This window comes from Gekko japonicus, unplaced genomic scaffold, assembly GCF_001447785.1.
Source record: "Gekko japonicus isolate JY-2015 unplaced genomic scaffold, Gekko_japonicus_V1.1 scaffold420, whole genome shotgun sequence".
NCBI classification, from domain to species: Eukaryota; Metazoa; Chordata; class Lepidosauria; order Squamata; family Gekkonidae; genus Gekko; species Gekko japonicus.
In genome coordinates this window covers 615,286-622,227 of record NW_015159723.1, presented here as the reverse complement: position 1 = coordinate 622,227, position 6,942 = coordinate 615,286, and positions in this window count along the sequence as shown.

The following is a 6,942-nucleotide window of genomic DNA, read 5'->3' as shown; positions in this document are numbered from 1 at the left end:
GGCATAACACGAGCTCCCGGGGCGAGAGTAGGGGATGGGGGGGGGGATTTACCAGGAGAAAAAGGAGGGCCCAGGCCACACTCTAGGATGTCTCTGATGCTCTGGTATTTGGGGGGGGGGGAGGAACTGTATGGTAAAAAGAAATTGCAAGTAGATAAATAGGTACCAGTTCGGTGGGAAGGTAACAACGTTCCGTGCGCCTTCGCATCTAGTCATGCTGGCCACATGACCACGGAAACGTATTTGGACAGCGCTGGCTCTTCAGCTTGGAAATGGAGATGAGCACCGCATCCCTAGAGTCGGATTCAACTGGCTTTTAAGCAAGGGAAACCTTTACCTATAGATAGGAACTCTCAGTCTGGGACAAGTGATGCACAGTATTCTTGGTGCTTGGGGGGGCCAACAGTGGGAGGGCTTCTAGTGTCCTGGCCCCACTGCTGGACCTCCTGATGGCACCTGGTATTTTTGGCCACTGTGTGACGGAGTGTCGGACTGGATGGGCCATTGGCCTGATCCAGCATTGGTTTCTCTTATGTTCTTATGTCTGGGGCAAGGGATGCTTTGTATTCTTGGTGCTTGGGGTGGGGGGCAACAGTGGGAGGGCTTCTAGTGTCCTGGCCCCACTGCTGGACCTCCTGATGGCACCTGGTATTTTTGGCCACTGTGTGACGGAGTGTCGGACCACATGGGCCATTTGGCCTGATCCAACCTTGGCTTCTCTTGTGTTCTTAAGCCCTCTCCCACTCTACATTAATGTCCTGGACACATGTGATGTGTACAAGACTTACAATGGGTAATGTTGCCGACCTCTAGGCTAGGCCTGGAGATCTCCCACAATTACAATTGATCCCCAGACGACAGAGATCAGGTCCCCTGGAGAAAAAGACTGTTCTGAACTCTATAGCATTATACCCCGCTGAGGGCCCTAACCTGGAATTGGCAACCCTGTGCGTCAAGTGGCTGCTCGGCTTCCTTTTGCATTCTCTTTATATTTGTAATGGATTTAGAATTTTGTTCTTTTCGCCCTTTAATTCCCCCCCCCCTTTTGCACCGCAGTAACAGACTCTGCTTTTATTTTGTATTTATTTTTTTAATGGGTAGCCAGGATGAGGGCCACTTCATGCGCCTGGTCCACCCCAGACCGGCTTTTCGCCTCCGTCGCTAATTGGCAAGAGCCACGGGCAACTTCCAGATGCCCTCCGAATCAAGAAGTGCTTAGGGGAGAACCGAGAACAAACAACACCCTCAAGGCGCACTTCAAAGACATATTAATGTCCAAAGTTCTGCATGGAAGAGGCGAAGCAGGAAGAGTAGAGAAAGGCTTTTATCGAGGAGTGATTTAGAGCACTGTCAGACGAGCTGTTAGGTTGTCCGGTTGCCATGGGAACTGAAAGCCTTCAAACAATATTAGCGGTGACAGGTCTATTTAATAGCCCCGTCCCTGGGATCCTCTTCAAAACGCTGCCTAGTCCTCTTTGCTTTTATGTCCCAGCAGCTGCCTTGATGCAAGAAGGAGGGATTCAGAAAGGCCCAGCATCTGGGGTAATCATCGCCGCCTCCCAAATAATACTTTTCGTGGAGCCCTGATTTCCCCCTTTCCTTCCACCATTATGCCTTAAATCCACATAGGCCTTTCTTCAAAGGAAGAACTGAAGGATCCGCTGATTGCCCTGGGCTCCCTACATCGCATGAATAATAAAAAAAGAGAAAGGTATCATAGGAGAGCAACAATCCCCATTCCTGTCATCTAAAGGCCTTGTTATAGCTACATTAGCCAGGCGACTGTCCGTTTATTTCTTCTTCTGACGCCCTAAAAAAAAAATAAAAGCAGGGACATCAGTGAACGATGGAGACACCTTTTTTAAAAAAATGAAAAGCTAATTTAGGTATCCAATAGAACAAATTTAGACTCCAGTGGCACCTTTATGACCAAGGTTTATTGACGCGGTGAGCTTTTGTGTGCATGCACGCTTTTTCAAATACATTGGAAAGGCAGCTAGAGTTCAAACTTACAGACAGAGGCTGCACGGCAAATTAACATGTAACATGATGATGTTTTAAGTTATGCAAAGACATAACGAAATAACAAGCTAAGGTTATAAGGTCAACGGTTGTTTTGATTTAATTAAGGGGGGGAAAGGACAGCAAAGCAATAAATATGTCAAAACGGGATAAATGAAAATACATCTTTTCTAATTGTGGGAAGTAAACTGAGAGTCATCAGTTGTCTCCTCTCAGGCATGGAGGTAACTTAACAGCAATTTTTTTTCTTTATTTTTTTGAGATGGGTACAGTGGTATGGGTACAGAAAAAGATCTACTTCTGCTTCATTGCCTACGCTAAAGCCTTTGATTGTGTGGATCACAACAAACTATGGCAAGTCCTTAAAGACTTGAGGGACTTTAAATACCTGAGGGACCATCTTTCCCCATATATACCCCAGCAAGCACTACGGTCGGGGTCACAACATCAACTAGTTATCCCAGGCCCCAGGGACACCAAGCTTGCTGCGACCAGGGCTAGGGCCTTCTCAGTGGTGGCTCCTTACTGGTGGAATGAACTCCCGAAGGAGATCAGGGCCCTGTGGGATCTTGTACAGTTCCGCAGGGCCTGCAAGACGGAGCTCTTCCACTAGTCCTTCAATTAGGAGCCACCACCACTACCACCAATGTCCGTAATTGACATGTGCAGTGCAAGGCCAGCCCAATTATATGGTACCATCTGTAGCCCAGAGACTGAGAACCTTGAGTGTGGTATTATATGGTCCACCACTATGATTTAAAACTCTGAGCATTTTAACTGTAATTTATTTAACTGCAAATTATGTAACTGTTATGACTGTTTTAACTGTTTTACGATTTTGGTGCATTGTACCAAATACTGTTAGCCGCCCTGAGCCTGCTTGCGGGGAGGGCGGGATACAAGTGTGATAAAATAAATAATAAATAAATAGAGATGGGAGTACCAGAACACCTCACATGTCTCTTGAGAGACCTGTATAAGGGTGTGTTCAGACAGCTCTTTAGATCCGCGCAAGGCAAGAGTGCCTCATGGATTTAAATGTAATGTCCAGACATCAAGATTTGGGAAACGTCCGTCTTCCATGAGCATCCTGTTTAGCCACGCTTGGAGCCGTACTAAAAAGGTACTAGTTAAAATCTGGAGCTTTCAGTTCCGACGGGCCAATCACGGACTTGCCCCCATCTGATCGTTCCAGCACACAATTACAAAATGGCGCCCGTTCGGGATGGTCGCTAATTGGCAAGAGCCACGGGCAACTTCCAGATGCCCTCCGAATCAAGAAGTGCTTAGGGGAGAACCGAGAACAAACAACACCCTCAAGGCGCACTTCAAAGACAGACCATCCCGAACGGGCGCCATTTTAAAAAAATCTTGATTCTGCACATGCGCAGATAAAAAAGGCCACAATATCACGTCTATGCACATGCACAAAAAGTTTTTTAAAACAAAACAAAACCCACTGCACATGCCTCCTTCAGTGAATGCTGTCTAGACAATCCACAGCAGAAGCAGCGCACAGTAACGTGATTCCCCCGGGGGATGTCTGGTCGTGTGAGGACGGATTTAAAATATCAGGATCAAAACTGAGCCAGCATAATGGTGGGATTAGCACCCTAAGGGTCAAGAAGTAACAGTTAGAACAGGATATGGAACAACTGATTGGTTTAGCATAGGAAAAGGAGTACGACAAGGATGTATATTTTCCCCTTGCTTATTTAATTTATACGCAGAGTACATCATGCGAAATGCTGGCCTGGATGATTCAGAAGCCAGAATTAAGATTGCTGGGGAAAACATCAACAACCTCAGATATGCAGACGATACCACTCTAATGGCAGAAAGTGAAGAGGACCTAAAGAGCTTCTTGCTAAGGGAAAAAGAGGAGAGCGCAAAGGTTGGCTTGAAGCTCAACATCAAAAAAACTAAGATCATGGCATCCGGCCCCATCACTCCTTGGCAAATAGAAGCAGAAGTCGTGGAAGCAGTGACAGACTTCACGTTCCTGGGATCCCAGATCACCGCAGACTGTGCCAGCAGCCATGAAATTAAAAGACGCCTGCTCTTTGGGAGGAAAGCGATGGCAAACCTAGACAGCATATTAAAAAGTAGAGACATCACCCTGCCAACTAAAGTCCGTATGGTCAAAGCAATGGTATTCCCAGTAGTACTGTATGGCTGCGAGAGTTGGACTATAAGGAAGGGTGAGCACCAAAGAATACATTCGTTTGAATTATGGTGCTGGAGAAGACTCTTGAGAGTCCCCTGGACTGCAAGGAGATCACATCAGTCAATCCTAAAAGAAATCAACCCTGACTGTTCCCTGGAATGCCAGATAATGAAACTGAAGCTCAAATACTTTGGCCACCAAATGAGAAGGGAGCACTCACTGGAGAAGACCCTGATGCTGGGAAAGATTGAAGGTCAAAGAAGATGGGGACGGCAAAAGATGAGATGGTTAGACAGTGTTATCGAGGCAACGAACATGAAATTAAGCAAACTCCGGAGCACGACGGAAGACAGGAGGGCCTGGCGTGATGTGGTCCATGGGGTCGCAAAGAGTCAGACTCAACTGTGCAACTGAACAACAACAGTGGTATGTCAGCAAATATCCCATGACTCCCTAAGGGAGTGCTTGTTCCGGTTGGTTGGGTTTTTTTTAATTGTGACCTGCATTCGAGAAGCCCACCAGATAATCAAGGACAGTCTTGGGTTATGTCTACACCAGGAGATAATCAAGGACAGTCTTGGGTTATGTCTACACCAGGAGACCACCAGCCCTCCTTCCACCTACCATTGCTGAAGCCAGAAAGAGAGATTAGGATTGCTGAGTTCCCTCTAGTCACCAGCAGGGGGATGGGGGCCTTAGGGTTGCCGGCTCCAGGTTGGGAGACTCCTGGAGATTTGGGGGTGCGGCATGGGGAGGACAGGGACCTCAGTGGCATGCAATTTTCTCCAGAGGAACTGGTCTCTGTAATCTGGAGATGAGCTATAATTCCGGGAGATTCCCAGGCCTCACCTGGAGTCTGGCATCCCCAGACAGCAGGTGGGCCATGCCTGGACCGAGCCCTCCATGCTTCCCAGAGCACCGTCTCTTATACTTTATTTATTTCTGTATTAACGCTTGGAAAAATCGAAGCAGTCGAAGAAGAGGAACACCCAATATGGGATGGATTGACTCAATAAAGAAAAGCACCGCCTTCGACGTGTCAGAAGTGACTTGACGGCACATCACACACAACACTGGGCTGGAAATGTGGGCAAACGGACAGTAACGTTTTGCTTCCTACGCCTCTTGTCAAAGGACAAAGCCCCCATAGTAGAAGCGCATGGCAGAGAGCGCCTGAACTCATCAAACACATCATCTGCTAGATGCCGAGGAGCTTGAGATTGGGTTGTCAGCTCTGAGTTGGGAAATACCTGGAGACTTTGGGGGGGTGGAGCCTCAGGGAGGCGGGGTTTGAGGCATGACGCCATAGAGTCCAACTTCCAAAGTGGCCATCATTTTCTCCAGGTGAACTGATCTCTGTCTCCTGGAGATCAGTTGCAATAGCGGGAGATCTCCCAGCCACCTGGAGGTTGGCAGCCCTATCTTGAGATTATGCTTTTTGAAGCCCATCTGGGAGAACCGGGTTTGATTCCCCACGTCTCCACATGCAGCTGCTGGTGTGACCTTGGGTCAGTCACAAGTTCTCTCAGAGCTGTTCTCTCAAGGGCAGTTCTCGAGAGAGCTCTCTCAGCCCCACCTACCTCACAGGGTGTCTGTTGTGGGGAGGGGAAGGGAAAGGACTTTGTAAGCCACTCTGAGACTCCTTCAGGTAGTGAAGGGCAGGGTATAAATCCAATATCCTCTTCTTCTTCATTGAAGGTTCATACACAGCTGCAGGGAAGAATACCTTAACCCCAAATGGAAGCTCTCAAGTTAAAAATAACGTGCTCTGTTTCTGGCCCATAGTGCACACCAACATTACTGGTGAGTTGCTCAAGCTACCTGCTGGTGGGTAAGCTATGCTGTGGGCACATGGTCTTTAAAAATCCATCTGAAGGACATTTGTTTTGTCAGTGTGGTTGTATCAGGTAGCAGCAGTCCTGGGGGATTTTGTCTCCACCGAAGAGCCAAAGGAGATAACCATCTTGGCCTCTTTGCTGCCCATATTTATTGATTTATGTCATTTCTAGTCCACCTTTCTCACAAGCAATAGGAATGAGGGTCGTAGCAGCAACCAGGATTGAAGCAAAACATAAGCATTGTGACGCATTCAATCAGGGGTGTCGAACTCATTTGTTATGAGGGCCAGATCTGACATAAATGAGACCCTGTTGGGCCGGGCCATGTGTGTCATAAAATGTAATGCCAGGTAGTGGAGATAGAAACTTTATAAAGGACACAAACACAAAGGGGTGTTTTTTTAACTTAAAATAAAAACAGGCTTAAAACATTAGCTCTGTAAGCTGCAAACCTACTTTTGATGTATTGACGTTCAGCACAGAAATCTCGTGCTCAGAGTTCTGAGTCTAGGACCCAGGTTAAAACATGAAATGGCTGAGTGATTAAGAGAGTCTAGCGAAGCAAGCTATGATGCAGCAGCAGCAGAACTGGAAGCAGGAGATGGCTAGTTCCACTGCGGGGCTAATGGATGCAAAAATTAACAGTGCTCTCTTTAAACATAAAATGGCAAGCCATGCATGCCCTTTAGCGCTTCCTGAGCATGGACTGCCAGGCTCCAGATAAGGTCTGGAGATAGGGTTGCCAAGTCGTTTATACTCACCGGCGGGGGACTGTCCCTGGGCTCCGGGAGTCGCTGAAGGACACGCACACGCGCCACCTGCACATCACAGGAAGTGACACACGACGTAGAGCACGTTGGGGGCGTGGCCCCGATCGGCAGAGGGAAAACCATAGAGTTTTCCCTCTGCCGATCG